This window comes from Diabrotica undecimpunctata, chromosome 7 (genome assembly GCF_040954645.1).
Source record: "Diabrotica undecimpunctata isolate CICGRU chromosome 7, icDiaUnde3, whole genome shotgun sequence".
In the NCBI taxonomy this organism is placed as follows: Eukaryota; Metazoa; Arthropoda; class Insecta; order Coleoptera; family Chrysomelidae; genus Diabrotica; species Diabrotica undecimpunctata.
Genome location: NC_092809.1, coordinates 87,871,371 through 87,887,133, shown reverse-complemented (window position 1 = coordinate 87,887,133; position 15,763 = coordinate 87,871,371). Strand labels below are relative to the sequence as shown.

Here is a 15,763-nt window from a genome sequence, read left to right as displayed (position 1 = left end):
ACCCCTTTAGGGGTTACGCCGCTTACGCTCTCTAGATCTATGTTTTGAGGTAGATCAGTCCTCATGTTCCTTATTTAATTTTCTCAGTTATTTTTCTCCATTGTGTCCTATCTCTGGTTTTTCCTTTCCACTGTCGTATGCCCGCCTTGTTGAGATCATTTACAACTTCTTGTAACCATGTAGATCTTGGTCTTCCACGTCTTCTTTTGCCAGCTGGTGTCCATTCCAATATTGAGAATATCGTCGTAGTTGGTCCTGATCTCCATACGTGTCCTAGCCATTTTGCTCTTTGTTGTTTTATTTTACACACTATATCTTCCTTAATTTCTTCCAGTAGCTCAAGGTTCGTTCTTTGTCTAAATTCATTTTCATTTATTTTTATTGGTCCCAGTATTGCTCTTAGTATTTTTCTTTCTTGTATTCTAAGGTTTTCCTCTTGTTTTTTTGTCATGCTGAGGGTTTCGGCTGCATACATCATCGTCGGTCGAATTATTGTTTTATATACCTTCATTTTCGATTTCTTACTCAATAGTTTATTTTTTAGTAATTTCTTATTTGCATGGAAGGTCTTATTTGCTGTAATAATCCTTTCTTTGATTTCTGTTTCTCTTTCTCCATTGTTTGTTATTAATATTCCCAAGTACTTAAATTTTTCGACTTCTTCAAAAATGTATTCGCCTAGTCTAACCTTTTTGTTTTCGAAGTTTTTATCAAATCTCATTATTTTTGTTTTTTCTTGGTTTATTTTTAATCCCATTACTTTTCCTTCTGTTACCATTTCATTTAACATTTTTTCCATTGTTTTTCTATTTTTTGTTATTAGCACAATATCGTCAGCGTATGCTATTATTTGTCCTTCTCTAGTTCTAAGGGTACCTTTGTTTATTTTCCTGACGATGTATTCCAGGGCAAGATTAAACAGGGTTGCTGATAACGAATCTCCTTGTCTAACCCCTTTATTTATGACAAATTCTTCTGTGTCTCCTACTTGAGTTTTTATACTCACTACAGTTCTACTCATTGTCATTTTTATTAATCGTCTTAATTTGTTTTGTATTCCCATTTCTTTCAGAGCTACCATTAATTTTGATCTTTTTATTGTGTCAAATGCTTGCTGAAAATCTATAAAAAGCAGTTCAATTTCTATTTTATATCCATGAGCTTTTTCCATAATTTGTTTAACTGTATGTATGGCATCTGTTGTAGACTTTCCCTTAATAAATCCGCATTGATAGTGTCCTATGATATTCGTCATAGCGTTGGTCAGTCTTCGATGTATTAAGGTCGACATAATTTTATATGCTGTGTTTAATAGCGTCAGTCCTCTGTAGTTATTACACATTTGTTGGTCTCCTTTTTTATGAATCGTGATAATTTGTCCTTTGTTCCATTCTTCCGGCATTTTTTCTTCGTCCCATATGTCTTTTATTAAATTGTACAGTTTTTCTTTTAATTCTTCACCACCATATTTTATAAGTTCCATATTGATCCCGTCTGATCCTGAAGATTTACCATTACGGCTGCTATTTATAATTTCCTCAACTTCCTCTTTTGTTGGTCTTTCTAGCTGGTTTCCTAACATCATTGTCTCTTCTTCTACGTTTTCATTTAGGTCTTGATCTTCTTGCTCTGTTAATAATTCTTTAAAATAGTGAGTCCAAATTTCTTTATACTCTTCATCATTTTCTGATACTTTTCCATTTTTATCTTTTATGCCTTTTATCTTTCCTTTAAAAGTTTTGTTTTGCTCGCTAATTTTCTTATAAAATGCTTTTGTGTTTCTGTTCTTACTTTCTTTTTCTATTTCTTTTATCTTATCATCTAACCAGGCACGTTTAATTTTCCTTATTTTTTTCTTACATTCATTCCTTATTCTATTGTATTCTTCCCTATAATCCTGTCTATTTGTTCTTATCCACATTTGTCTAATTTCTATCTTCTTTTTTAGCATGTTATGGCATTCTTCATTATACCATTCTTGTTTTTTTTTGTTTCTTTTTATTCCTATGTGTACATCCGCTGTTTCATTTATACATTTTTTTAAATTTCTCCATTCTGTTTCTATATCCTTTGTATATTTACACTGTTCCTTTAGTTTTTTGTTCATGTCATCAGCATACTTAATCCTTATGTCTGGAGCATTCAGTTTTTCTACGTACCATTTGTCTTTCATTGTCGTGTTTTTTAGAGTTCTTTTGACTTTTTGTTTTACCTTTGCAGTCACCATAAAATGATCTGTGTCTGCATGCGCACCTCTGTAAGTTCTCACGTCCGTAACCGATGTTTGTTTCCTTCTTGTAATCAGAATATGGTCTATTTGGGACCATGTTTTTTGGTCTGGGGAAATCCATGTTACTTTATGGTATTTAGGATGTTCGAAATTTGTACTAATGATAATCATATTGGTACTAGCTGCTAGGTTACATAATCTTTGACCATTGTCATTTGTTTTTTCGTGTAATGTGTGTTTACCTGCTACTTGGTTAATGTAGTCTTCCTTACCTACTTGGGCGTTAAAATCTCCCATTACCAGTATTGTGTCTTCTCTAGGTAAATTCTCCATTTCTCGTTCAAGTTCCTCATACATTTTGTCTTTTTCCTCCGCAGCAGCACTTTCAGTTGGAGCATATACGTTTATGATTGATATATTAAATGGTTTGGCGTTAATTCTCAGGTAAGCCATACGTTCATTTATTGGTTTAAATTGCATAATGTTATTTTTTATTTTTCCCATAATTATGAAAGCAACTCCATATTGACCTTGTTTTCCATGTCCCGAATACTGTAGTGTGTAGTTTTTTTTATTTATTTCTCCTTGACCTGCCCATCTAATTTCTTGAATCACTGCAATATCAATTTGGTATCTTTCTAGTTCTGAGACAATCTCCTGCATTTTTCCTGGTTCAAGCATTGTTCTGATGTTCCACGTACTTATTTTTAGTTCATCGCGTTTTTTCATTTTTCTATTATATTTTTTCCTGCTCGTCTGTTTTATCTTATCTAATCTATTCATGTCCTTTTCCTTTGTCATTTTCGTTTCCGCTTTTTGTTGTGTGTACGATATTTGTTGTTTTATCGGTTTTTTGGCGTGTCTTGGTTTGCCTTTTCCAGTTCATTCTTCTCTTTGTTCCATTTCCATATAGCCCCGTCAATATTTAATTTTTGATAACCTACTCTGGTGTTCATACCTTTTTCTTGTTGAAATTTTGCAATTTTCCGTATTTCTTGTTGGATCTTCATCTCTTCTTGCGTTAGATCGTTATTGATGTATATTTCTGGCTTTGATGCCCTTAGTTTGTTTTTGTTCTTCATGATTTTAATTTTTTCATTTCTGTTTTTTAGTTTTACAAGACATGTTTTGTCGCCTATTTTATAAGCATCTTCTATTTCTACTTTAATGCCTAATTCTTTTTCCACGAAATTTGCCATAATCTCGTTGACTACATTTGGGTTATTTGTATCCATCGGTAGACCCTGGACAATAACATTGTTAGCCTTTCTCTCTTTCTCGAGCTGTTCTACCTTCATTTTCACTATCTTTAGTTCCTGCTTCATTTCATCATTTTCCTTTTTTAGTTGTTGGTTACTTTGTTTGAATTCATTTATTTCTTTTTTTAATTCTCTGAGGTCATTTCTATATTCTCGTTGTTCTTCTTTTATTCCTTTTACCTCCGTTGTTAGATGTTTTGTTTGATCTGTTAAATTTTGCATCATTTTTAAAAGCTGATCTATTTTGTTTTCATCTTTCTGTTGTTTGGTTGGTGTTCTGGTAAGTTTCTTGCTCTTGTTGAAAATATCTTCATCATCTTCCTTTCGACTTCTTTTTTTATTGTCTTCTGAGGTGTAGTCATCATCGCTATCCATTTTTATTTCTTTTTTATGTATTTTTTACTCTATATTATAGCAAGCGGTAAGTTCTAGTTCTCCGGTCAACCCGTCAGAAGCTCTAGAACTTCTCAAGCAATAATTGAGTATGAAATTTAAATTTATTAAATATTTTATTTCTTCTAAATTTTGTTTATTTAGTTAATATTATTAATTAGCGGATTTCCTTTCTTGGATTTTTGAAACTTTTTGGATAACCGGCAACGTCGCATTCAATTTGATCAAGACTTGTCTTCTTATCTGTTATTAAAAGAACTGGAATTTCTAAATGTCGTTTTGTTTTGAATACAATAAAATGTTTTAAAACTTACTTACAGGTCACTTTTTGCCAATTTTCTTTGCACTGCAGAGAGTTTATGTCCTCATACAATTTTTCACGTATAGTTTGGATTTTATTTCTCACTATTACCTCAAAAATCGGAATAAACACTGGTAAAAATGTTTAACACTTTTATTTCGCACAACGCGCTGTTGTCTCCCCCACCGGGCATGTAAAAAAATTTAATAGATGCCTTAAATATAATAAAAATAAACTACGATTTAATTTTAAGCCAAACCCCGAAAATCTTAGGAGCGCTCCTTCAATTTTCCCAACACAGGCGCTTTCACAAAACTGAACATCCAATAGTGTGATGAAATCCTTGAACTCTGAATTTCCTATAAATACCTTGTAGATAGTTTATGTTGCACGTTGTCAATCACAGAATCTTGTTTAAAACTAAAAGGCAAACTAAGGACCAGAAATAGTATGCTCCGCAAGCTTATCAGCTAAAAATGGTGCGCACATCCTTTCACCCTTAAAACGTAAATTCTTGCACTCTTCTTCTTGCTTAACTGTCTTTTTCCTTTTTTATTCCGATATACTCTGTACGAGTACTAGAAACCAATTCGCTAAGAATTTTGCTTAGTTGATGAGATATGTTGTGGAATGCAATTTTTAGATTCCCCATGTCTCTAATAACATCTTTATCAACGTCTGTTTTGCCTTGCAATTCTTAGAAGGCACATATTAAAGCAAAATACTGAATTTGGTTTCAAAAATTAGTTTACGTTTTTTAACCAAGTTTGACATCTTGGCGTCTATGCATGTGTCCGATCTACCTTAAGCGATTTATTTTCCTAAACAATATAGTTATAAGAGCTTCCTTTATTTAGTATGTGTTCTTATTCTATACGGATTTATAGCAATATAATAATGAGGTTAAAAAAGTTTTCTTATTATTTTTCTTTCAAATATTCGGAGTTATTCCTTATTTGTTTTAGTCATTGTCCATGATGCGCATCCATGTATTAAAATAGGTCTGAAGTGAATTATGCTCTGTATTTCTTTAGTGACATTATTATTAACCGTGATTATTAATCTAAGATATTTAAAGTGTTCCATACTTTCGAAATTATAGTTGTTGACTTTAATATTCTATCTAGATGTATTGAATTGCTTTCTTCTGTTGATTCGCTTGTATTTGGTTTTTATTTTGTTGATTTTAAGTGAAACATTTCTAGTGCTCTCTACACATTGTTGAAGATGTCGTTTGCGGACGGGAGAGAGATTCTTATAAGATCAATATCATTAGCAGATGCTAGGACTGCTTTGTACCTTGAACCATTAATGGATTGCATTTTAAATAGACGTTATTTCTATTTTAGTAAGCTGTTCATTAAATTTTTGAGTATTTGAATCGAGAATCTGTATTTTATTCAAGTGTTTTATAACACAGAGTTTTTTTACGCCTATCTTCATCTCTGTTTTTTTCTTGTTTAGCGTATCATTCTTCTTCTTCCTATGCCGACTTTATATTCCTTAGTATGTGTCCCAGGTATGCAGTCCTGCGTACTTTTATTGTTCTCAACAATTTTTTGTCTCGACCCATCCTTCTCAGCACTTCCTCATTGGTGACCCTGGCAGTCCATGGAATTCTCAACATTCTCTGGTATATCCAAAATTTAAAGGCTTGAAGCTTCTTAACTATTTGCGCTTTTACCGTAAATATTTCTACTCCGTACAATAGTTAAGACCAGACGTAACATTTAACAAACCTCAGTCTCAGCGCAGTATTCAGATTTTTGTCACAGAACAATTGCTTGAATTTTAAGAACGCTGCCCTTGCCATTTCTATTCGTATCCTGATTTCTTAGTCTGGATCTAATTCTTTGTTGATGTAAGCTCCCAGATATTTATATTTTTACTCCCGTATCATTATTAAAAGGATTTTGCTGAATGTCGACGTAGGGAATCCGGTGGTATGTACATGATGTTTCCATAACCAACGTTCAAAAATTTGTCTTACTGTAAAGTCATGACGATTTTACTAGGAAATATAGTGCTGTTTAATAATAATAAAATTCAAGCAACAATTCCTATATGCACTTACTTGGTACTGATATCTCTGCTCCCCGATACCAGGTAGCAGTCCCGAAAACATTAAAACGGCTACACTCATGCTTCCAATTATCCAACGATTAGCCAGTCCAGGACTATACGCCTTATTATGGTACTGATATTGCTGCTGTCCCTCATAAGTAAATATAATATGCAAGAAAGGTTTTGGCAATTTAATAGGATTTTGTATTTTAGAATATTATTTCTCCGAGAAAGTGAAAAATATCTATTTGCTATCCGGATTTGATCCATAGATTAAATATTATAATGCTATAAAATAATGCTATTAGCAGCAAAAAACGGTCTGATAGTAAGTAATGAAAAAATTAAATAAATTTTGAATAATTGATGGATTCGACCGTTACTTTATGGCAATTTATTTTATATAACACTAAAACACTGAAAACTTTGTTTTCAAAACTTCCACAAGATTTATTTTGAATTCTTATCACTAGAGCTGTTTCGGCCGATTGCCTTTCTCAAGTGATGTTTGTGGCATGGGTTTACACTTTATAGATTCTAATGAAATAGGTTGAGGAGGGGAGAGCTGTTTGTTGAACTGTTAAGGTCTTTATTTTGAATGTGGAGAATTTTAAATTCGTCATTAAAAGAATGATTATGATCTAGAAGGTGAAGTGCGTATGTAGAATCTGTTTTTCTATTATTGAAAGCCCTTTTATGTTCTGCTATTCGTTTATTAAAATTTCTACCCGTTTGACCAATGTAAGTTTTTGGGCAGTCGCCACATCTAAGTTTGTACACACCACTGTGTAAGTGTTTTTTATGTTGACTCTTGTTGTTTTTAATATATTTGCCTAGGTTGTTATTTGTTTTGAAAGCTGGTGTTATTCCTTTCTTTTTTATGTGTTTGGCTATTTTTGTTGATATTTTGCCTGTATATGTAATCGAGCAGAAGGTACTGGGTTTTTTCTCTAGTGGTGGAAATACTAAGTTCACGGCTTCCTTGTGTAGTTTTTGATTTAACATTTTAATAATTGTTTGTTCGTTGTATCCATTGTTTAGTGCTATTTGCTTAATGATATTTAATTCTGTCTCAAAATTATATTTTGACATCGGAATTTCCGTTAATCTATGTAACATACTATTTTAGGCTGCCAGTTTATGTTGTGTGGGATGGGATGATGAATTGTGAATAGTTGTGTCAGTATGGGTAGGTTTATGAAATATGGAGAAGTCATGTTTGTTTTTAAGTCTGATAATTTTTAAATCTAAAAAATTTATGGATTGATTTTGTTCTGTTTCTATTGTAAATTCAATATGACCATGAAGAGAATTAATATACGATAAAAATTGGTCGAATTGCCTGTTAGTTCCTGTGAAACAAACCAGTACGTCGTCTACGTATCTCCACCAATATAAAAACTGTTTGAATATGGGATGTTTTGAAATCTTTGTCTCTAGATGGTCCATAAAAATATCTGATAGCAATGGGCTAAATAAATTTTCTTTAACATACAAGAGAGAGGACGTAGAGTAGGGCATAACGTAACAATAAACCCATATAATTTTGAAAGATTACAGAGTTTTAGGTATCGTAGATAACGCTGTCACATAAGAAATAAAATGGAATATTCAGGTAGCTAAGTGATGTACATATAACCCATATAACACTTTTAAATCCAGAAGTCTAATACAAATCTCTAAAATCAGGATATATAAAACAGTGATTAATCCAGTGCTTTTGACTGAAAATGTGACGAGAACGCTGACAAAATAATGTAAGTAAAACTTGTAAGGTATTAATGTAAGGATAATGTAAGGTATTAATTAGATCAGGATTACTAGAAAAGCCATCAGAATTATTTTCCAACTTACAAAGGTCCGAATACTAACCAATACCGAACCGAAACTAATGCCAAGGTCAAACAGATATATAAAGATAGCAACGTCATACAAGAAACTAAATCTCAACGCCAAATTTACGCTGGCTATATCCAAAGGTTTTCTAATAACTGCATTGCCAAGTTAAACTGGGAGAATGCCCCGAGAGAAAAAATGCCCTTAGGACGTCCACGAATCAACGGGGGAGGTAACATATGGTCAGATTTGGGAATAATGGGACTACCTACCGACCCATCATATTTATCAACAGATGCCTGTACATCCAACTGCTATCCAACCTACAATCAATACTTATCTGTTGAGAACTATCAAATCCATAACATGTAGTCAAACGAACTAGGCTTAAAAAGAGTTATCTTAGGAAAGGCACTTCAGAAATTTTGACATAAATTTTTAAAACGTTATTTACGTGGCTAAGTTTTCATTAGGAATGAGGAGACAAAAAGCAGAAAAGCCAATAGAACCTTGTCGCGTTCTGACTATACTATGACGATGACCTTTACAATATATGCAATACTTGAGAAACTGTTTGTCTCAAGTTGGTCATTCAGAATTATGTCTGTATTTTTTAATTTGCTAATTTCCATAGATTCTAATTTCCATAGAATCTAAATATATCTTAAAGCCTTTATTTTAAATATACTTTTTTAGTAATGAAAATATGTAAATAGAACCTGGAATATACATGTAACCTTTAATCTCTGGGATAAATCCATCTCCTGAACAATGGCGTCGATATATTTAGTTAAAATTCTGTGCACTTATTTTAGCCGTTTATGTCCTTATCATTCATATATCAGTTGTGACCGATATTACAAACTCATTTACTTTTCACAAAGAGACTCTATATTAACTATAGTTATAACTATACAAATCTGATTCGAAATATCGTCGAAAAGTAACAGTATGTAAAATTATTTTTAATGAAAAGTTATTAGCCATTTCTTATGGGGTTCAAAAGAGAAGCCTTTACGAAAATTTGAGTACAGATAAGACCACCGTAATCAGTCGTACCCTGGGTAATGAATAATTAATTAATCGACTAATCAGAATCACCCGTTCAATATGATTTTTGTCAAATCGGTCCTTTTTAGGATCAATTATTCTAATTATGTCTATAAATATTTAGGGCATATCTAGAGATAAAGACACTTTACTTTACTTAACCTTATCAGACATATGCGCTTAGCACAAATGTGACGTATTTCTAGTACAGAAAATACATAGAGGGCAAAACCTAGGGTATTTGGTATTAAGCTGATCGCTGAAAATCACATAATAAATGTGAAAGTGCTATCTCTGCCGGCAAAGAAGCAAAGAAAATCTTAAAATGAGACAGGACAAAACCAGTCAGCTGAAGGAACCTTTTAACGATGTTGAGTTTGGATCCACTATCTACGTATATAATAAAGAATAGTACGGTACTGACTGAAGATCTGAGCACAAAGCTTATTATAAAATTTGGACCAAAAATACAACAATTACTGATATCCAAAGTCTGCAGACAAACAAAGCAAAGACAAAATTGTTGCCTTGCTTAAACCTGGCAAAAACTCCAACGACCACAAAAGCTATCGTCAATATATTTATTTTGTCAGCTTTACAAAATACTTCTCAAGAGGTAAAACAGAAGAAAAACTCAAATTAAAAGACAAAAGTTGCCATAGACAGGTTGCTATAACATGTACGTCACAAATACTAAATCTTGCCCAACACAGCAAAGATGGGTACGAAAGATATCAGGTATGAGGAGTGGTATTTGTCAATCTAAGCAGCAATTTGCAGCTTACGACACCTTAAATAAGAGGGCATTTTTTCAAAATTTATATGATATCTCCTTAGGTAATAAACTTACTTGTTTTACTAGCGTATGCCTACACTACAGAAGATTTTTGGTATTTCTCAATGGTAAGAATAGCAGATGGAGAACGCAGAAGAACGGTCTCCTTTGGGGTAGCGTAATGGCACCTACACTGTATAACATGTACACAAATCATCAACCCATACCAGTAAAGAATAGGACTTTTATTATGTATACGATACATCTATTATTGTACAACCAAAAACTTTTGTTGCTGAAGTGGAGAACAATCTAAATCATGCAAAACCCCGGAAAAACTCAGGTGTGCTACTTTAATGTCCCCAACACAGACGTTTTCACAAATCTGAACATCCAATAGTGTCATGAAATCCTTATACTCTGGACTTGCTATAAATACCTTGAAGATAGTTTGTATTACACTTAGTCATTCACAGAACTTTGTTAAAAACTAAAAGGCACACTGAGGACTAGAAATAATATTCTCCGCAAACTTGTCAGCTAAAAATGAGAAGCACATCCTTCCACCCTTAAAACGTAAATGCTTGCATTCTATGCTTCTGCTGCCGAATGTACCTTGCCAGTATGAATGAAACCAACACATACTTAACATGTAGATTTTGCTATAAATTACTCATCCAAATTCAGCAGATATTAAGACTCACATCCATACATAAGCTCTACAATATCGTAGCTACCAAGACACCTAATATCCTAAGATAAGTAGCTAAAGAACGAAAGAAACAAAATCTAGATTCGCAACATGTACTCCACTAATACAAGCCGATTTTATGACTAAAATCGAGAAAAAACTGGCCAGATCAACATATGTGCAAGATATACCAAAAAAAAAAATAAGTTCCTCCTCGCCATCTGAACCCTCGAGAGGACTCTTGCCTGCAAACACCGGTTAACTTGTGTGAATTTGGGGTGGTAGAAGATTCTTCACACCTTCTTAGTTGACTTTGCCATTTAAATTGCTCTATTCTGGAGGGACAAGGTTTAATTATTTAAACTGAACATGTAAAGTACAGTCAGTAAACTATTGCTTATAAAGATCATTGCAAATTTGACACTAACTCCACTTATCTTAATTACATATTACCCCTAAATTACCTAACCATTCAGAAGGACATAATATTGGTAAAGTGATATATTCTGGATAGATAAATTAAGCATTCTTCCCTTTTTTGTGGACTACTATCCATTTGTACACAAAAATATCTATTTTAGCACTTAAATATTTATTTTAAGATAACCTATCCAGAATTATATGTAGTATACAAACAAAACCAGAAATAAAATAATAAAGAAGCTACAAGATATCGTAAAACAATAAATGGATGAAATAAAACAAGTTCATATTAATCGGATTCTTAAATACAACGTATAAAGACATACTAACGTTAACAAAATGCTTTAGGAAATTTTCGCATTTGAAAAAAACATCCAACTTGGTAACGAAATCCTTTTGTATCTATAAAGCTATTTTTAGAAAAGCATGTACCTACCAAAAACAGGTATTTTATAGTATACATATCTATTACATACTGTAATGCGTATGAATGATAATAATAAGGACTAAGGAGTCTGTATGAACCGTTTAGAATATACGCTGAAAAAATACGGCTTAATCGCATAGTTGCCAAACTATCGGAGCTTACTTAAACCGATATACTGATGGTTCCAATATACAGTGAAAAAGATCTGAACGACCCCTATAATATATACACTTGAACTAAGCGATATACATTTATGGTACAGGGGTACTTATGGACTCTACAAAATTTTTAAAAATTATGAAACTATACATGTTAACGAATCGACAGAGCCAATATTATGGAATGGTCAAGTGAGCTCCGTATATCGGTGTCCACTTCACCACGGAGCTCACTTGAACCATAATTTTAACATGGGTGGAGTCTACTTTATGCCGTAGATATATATATATATATATATATATATATATATATATATATACTCAGTGACATTAGAAGTGCTACACCCAGAAGGGAATAATTTCTTGAACTTAATTTTTTGACAACAGAATGACTATATTCAAAATATGCTATGATAAGAATTCCAATGTTTTATCTTGCATCTTTAATTTTTTTTGTGAAGAGACTGATTTGTCAAAAGTGGATCATATAGAAATTTTTAGTTATTATTCCTCAGTCTAATTGTATTCAGTGTAAGAAAATGTCTCAAGTTCGAAGACATTGCTCTTTGGTCATTTGTCAAAAGTGGATCATATAGAAATTTTTAGTTATTATTCCTCAGTCTAATTGTATTCATTGTAAGAAAATGTTTTGAGTTCGAAGACATTGCTCTTTGTTGTAATTTAAAAATAACATCAGATTGGGCAGCTGAACTAGAACTCCAAAAAGGAAGACCATATTGAAGATGAGACCTGAACAAACAAAATTATGCTATTTTGGAAGATGCTACATTAATTTCCTTCGAAACAGATCTTATTGAAAGCAGGCTGAGGCTAGTTTCTTACTTAACAAGTCGATATGAAGAGATAATTTAAGGTTGCTGTCTATAAAAATGCCAGGAAATTTTACAGAATCAACAATACTGATCTGGCTGTTCTTAAGAAGCAAGGGGTGAAGAGTTCCTTTATTGGATAATGCTGTTTTATCCACATTAAAAGAGAGTAAATTAGAGTCTGACCAGGTTTTTATTTTAAGTAGATCAGAAGTTATAGTTGCATGAAAAGTTGCAACATTAGAGTTCCTCCAGGTGATACTGGTATCATCAGCAAAAAGAAAATTTTTTAATAAATTTTTAAGTTAGTAATGTCATTTATAAAGATAAGGAAGACTAGAGGACCCAATACTGAACCTTGCGGTACTCCACATACAATGCTTTTGTGATTAGAGTCAGTACCATTAGCTCCAACTAGTTGTTTCCTATTCCTCAAGTAAGATTGGAACCAATTTAAAGAAATACCTCGAATTCTATAGAAATTTAGTTTTTTTATCAAAATGTCCTGATTTACACAATCAAAAACTTTGACATAAAACAGTGGCAGTGTACAGATTATTGTTTAGTGCTTGATAGACCTCATGTAGAACAGAAAACATAGCATTACTGGTACATTTATTAGATAAAAGGCTGAACTGGCTTTGTGATAAAATGTTGTTTTCAATGAGAAAGGACCTCAGGCTTTTATATGTCTCTCAATAATTTTTATTAGGACCAGTAGTAAGGCAATAAATCTTTAGTTGCAGACAATCAATTTTTCACCACTCTTATGAAGAGGAATAATAATGGTTGTCTTTAGGCACTCTGGAAACATATCTTTTTCAAAGGAATCATTAATTAGTGAAACCAGGACTTCCAACACATTTTTTGTGAGATTTAAGAAAATTTTTATAGATAGTTGATCAGTACTGCAGGAAGATTTACTTTTGATACTACTGATTGTTTGGATCAGCTCAGATTTATCAACTGGTTTTATAAAGAATGAATTCGAGACTTTTTTGAATTGAGGAGATAGGAAATAGGATCTTGTGGCAAAATAGTTGATGTTATATTATTGTTTATTTAAAAAAAGTTCCACTAAAAAATTGATGAATCTCTAGATAAGAGCTTTTTTGTAATATCTCATTACACATTTCAACTGTTAAACTCATCAATACAGTTGTTTGGAGTAAAAAACCTAACTTAATTGGCCTATAATCACTGAAATGCTTCAATAGTTATTTATTTTAAATATTATTTCATATGGGATTTAACCACAATAATTGTGGTTTAATCATTATTTTTAATATTTACAATCAATTGTTGGCTAATAAGAATTACATTTTACATTTGTTTTGATTTCAAATCCAGAAATAATCTTTAAAATAAAATTATGAATGATCTTAATTTGTGATCATTTTATTGAAGAATTTTTTGAAAACAATTTCCCAATTGGAAATCTAAAAATCAAAACAAATGTAATTCTCAGTACAATCAATTGTGGTTAAATCCACCATAAAATAATATTTAACTTAACAATAAACAGTTTCAGTACATTTTTATTTCCTTTATCCTTAATTAATTATTAAGTATTTATTTATATAAAGCAGGGCAAATTTTTTATTTATATCTTTGCGTATCCACTTTATTGTCGCGAATTCCATATAGTAGGCTCGTTATAGGAGAAAACCCCTCTATGTACCGAACCAACCTGTTTTTTTTTTTTTTTGATTAAATGGCGAATTAAATTTTGTCTGCCAATAAATTAAATTAGATGCCTAAAATATTTTATAATATATATATATATATATATATATATATATATATATATATATATATATATATATATATATATATATATATATATATATATATATATATATATATATATATATATATATATATACTTATACTATATACTTAAAAGCACCAACATCAAAACTTTGTATAATACATTAAAAGCATAAATAACAATACCTAATTTGATTGTTTCTATGGTAGCCCAGGAATACTTTACCAAAAATATTATTAACGATTAAGATAAACAAACACAACACTGAACTTATTATGGTTTCTACTCGACACTATCTCGAACTGGATTATGATGCATAAAAATGCTCTAGGATATATCGAACATTATTTCGTTTTTGAAGGATTTATTATCGCTCATCGTACTTCTGTTTTATTAGTAAATCACATACACATAACACATATCAGAAGTGTCAAAATTCAGAATCGCTTGATCTATCTCAGCTCCGCCTTCTTCCATGGTACATTGAATACATGGTACAATGAATATAAGACAAGGTATGATATTGCGCATGACATTTGACAGCTGGCCCAAGAGTGTGACGTAGTCAAGACCGCTCGAACCCATTATTACAGCTTAACGTACACATTAATTTTGAAATTATGGTCAAAAAATGATCGATTTTTTTTTAAATGTTTTGTTTTGGTTATAATTGAATAAAAAAAACGGGTGTGGCAGTCTAGTAAGACTGCCGGTAGAAGTTATACTTCTATACACGCGTTCGTCGTTACAAATTTATATGGGAGTCGATCTGCACAATCATTACATATGTAATGCTATAGGTAAGAGAGAGCAGAAAGAGAAAAATAATGAGGTATACAGGTATATGGTGCATCGTTTGCTGTATATAAACATTTGACCTGTAATAGGCCTGTAATAGGAGTATAGTAAGTAAATGAAGGATTAAATCAATATTTTAATGAAAATATATATTTTTATTTTCATATATGTATAAAAAGAGTTGAATGCAAAAAAAAATTTTTACACATACTCTGCAGTAAAATTCATTGTTAATTTTGTTATTTATATAAAAATACAATACAATACACTGCCACATAATTCAATATTATAATACAATACAAATTACAATGCAATATTCATAAGTATTTAAAAATGTTAATATACATAACTACGCATATGTTTAATTTACCAAGATAATAATATTAATAAATATTAAATATGTTGACAAAAGGAACATTTTTATTCTCGAGAGAGAAAGAGAGAGAAAACATATCTTCTGTATCTCTCTTACCTATATCTTACATATGTAATGATTTTGCCGATTCACTCAATATATACGAATACACACAAATTTCCAAAGTCGAACGCGCGTATAGAAGTATAACTTCAAAAAATGTTTGTGGAAGGTAAATTTAAAAAACCAACAACTCGGATTATGTTGTAAATTTTCATTTTATTTTAAAATTTAGCATTTTTGCGTATATTACATATATTTAATAAGACTAACGTGGGGTTTTTAATTATTTCAAAAATAAAAAATGAAATTCATATTTGGATTCGAACCATCGAGTTAGAA

At 31.5% G+C, this 15,763-nt stretch overlaps 1 protein-coding gene across 14 annotated transcripts in view; it reads right to left on the bottom strand.

Annotated features, from left to right (window-relative positions):
• The window catches only part of LOC140445556 (bone morphogenetic protein receptor type-2-like), an 872,505-nt gene extending 857,826 nt beyond the window's left edge, over positions 1-14,679 (bottom strand). For all 14 annotated transcript variants that reach the window (XR_011951417.1, XR_011951415.1, XR_011951416.1 and 11 more), the window contains exon 1: positions 14,394-14,679. The gene's annotated coding sequence lies outside the window, so the exon portion shown is untranslated. The remainder of the gene's footprint in view (positions 1-14,393) is intronic.
• Positions 14,680-15,763: the final 1,084 nt, after the last annotated feature.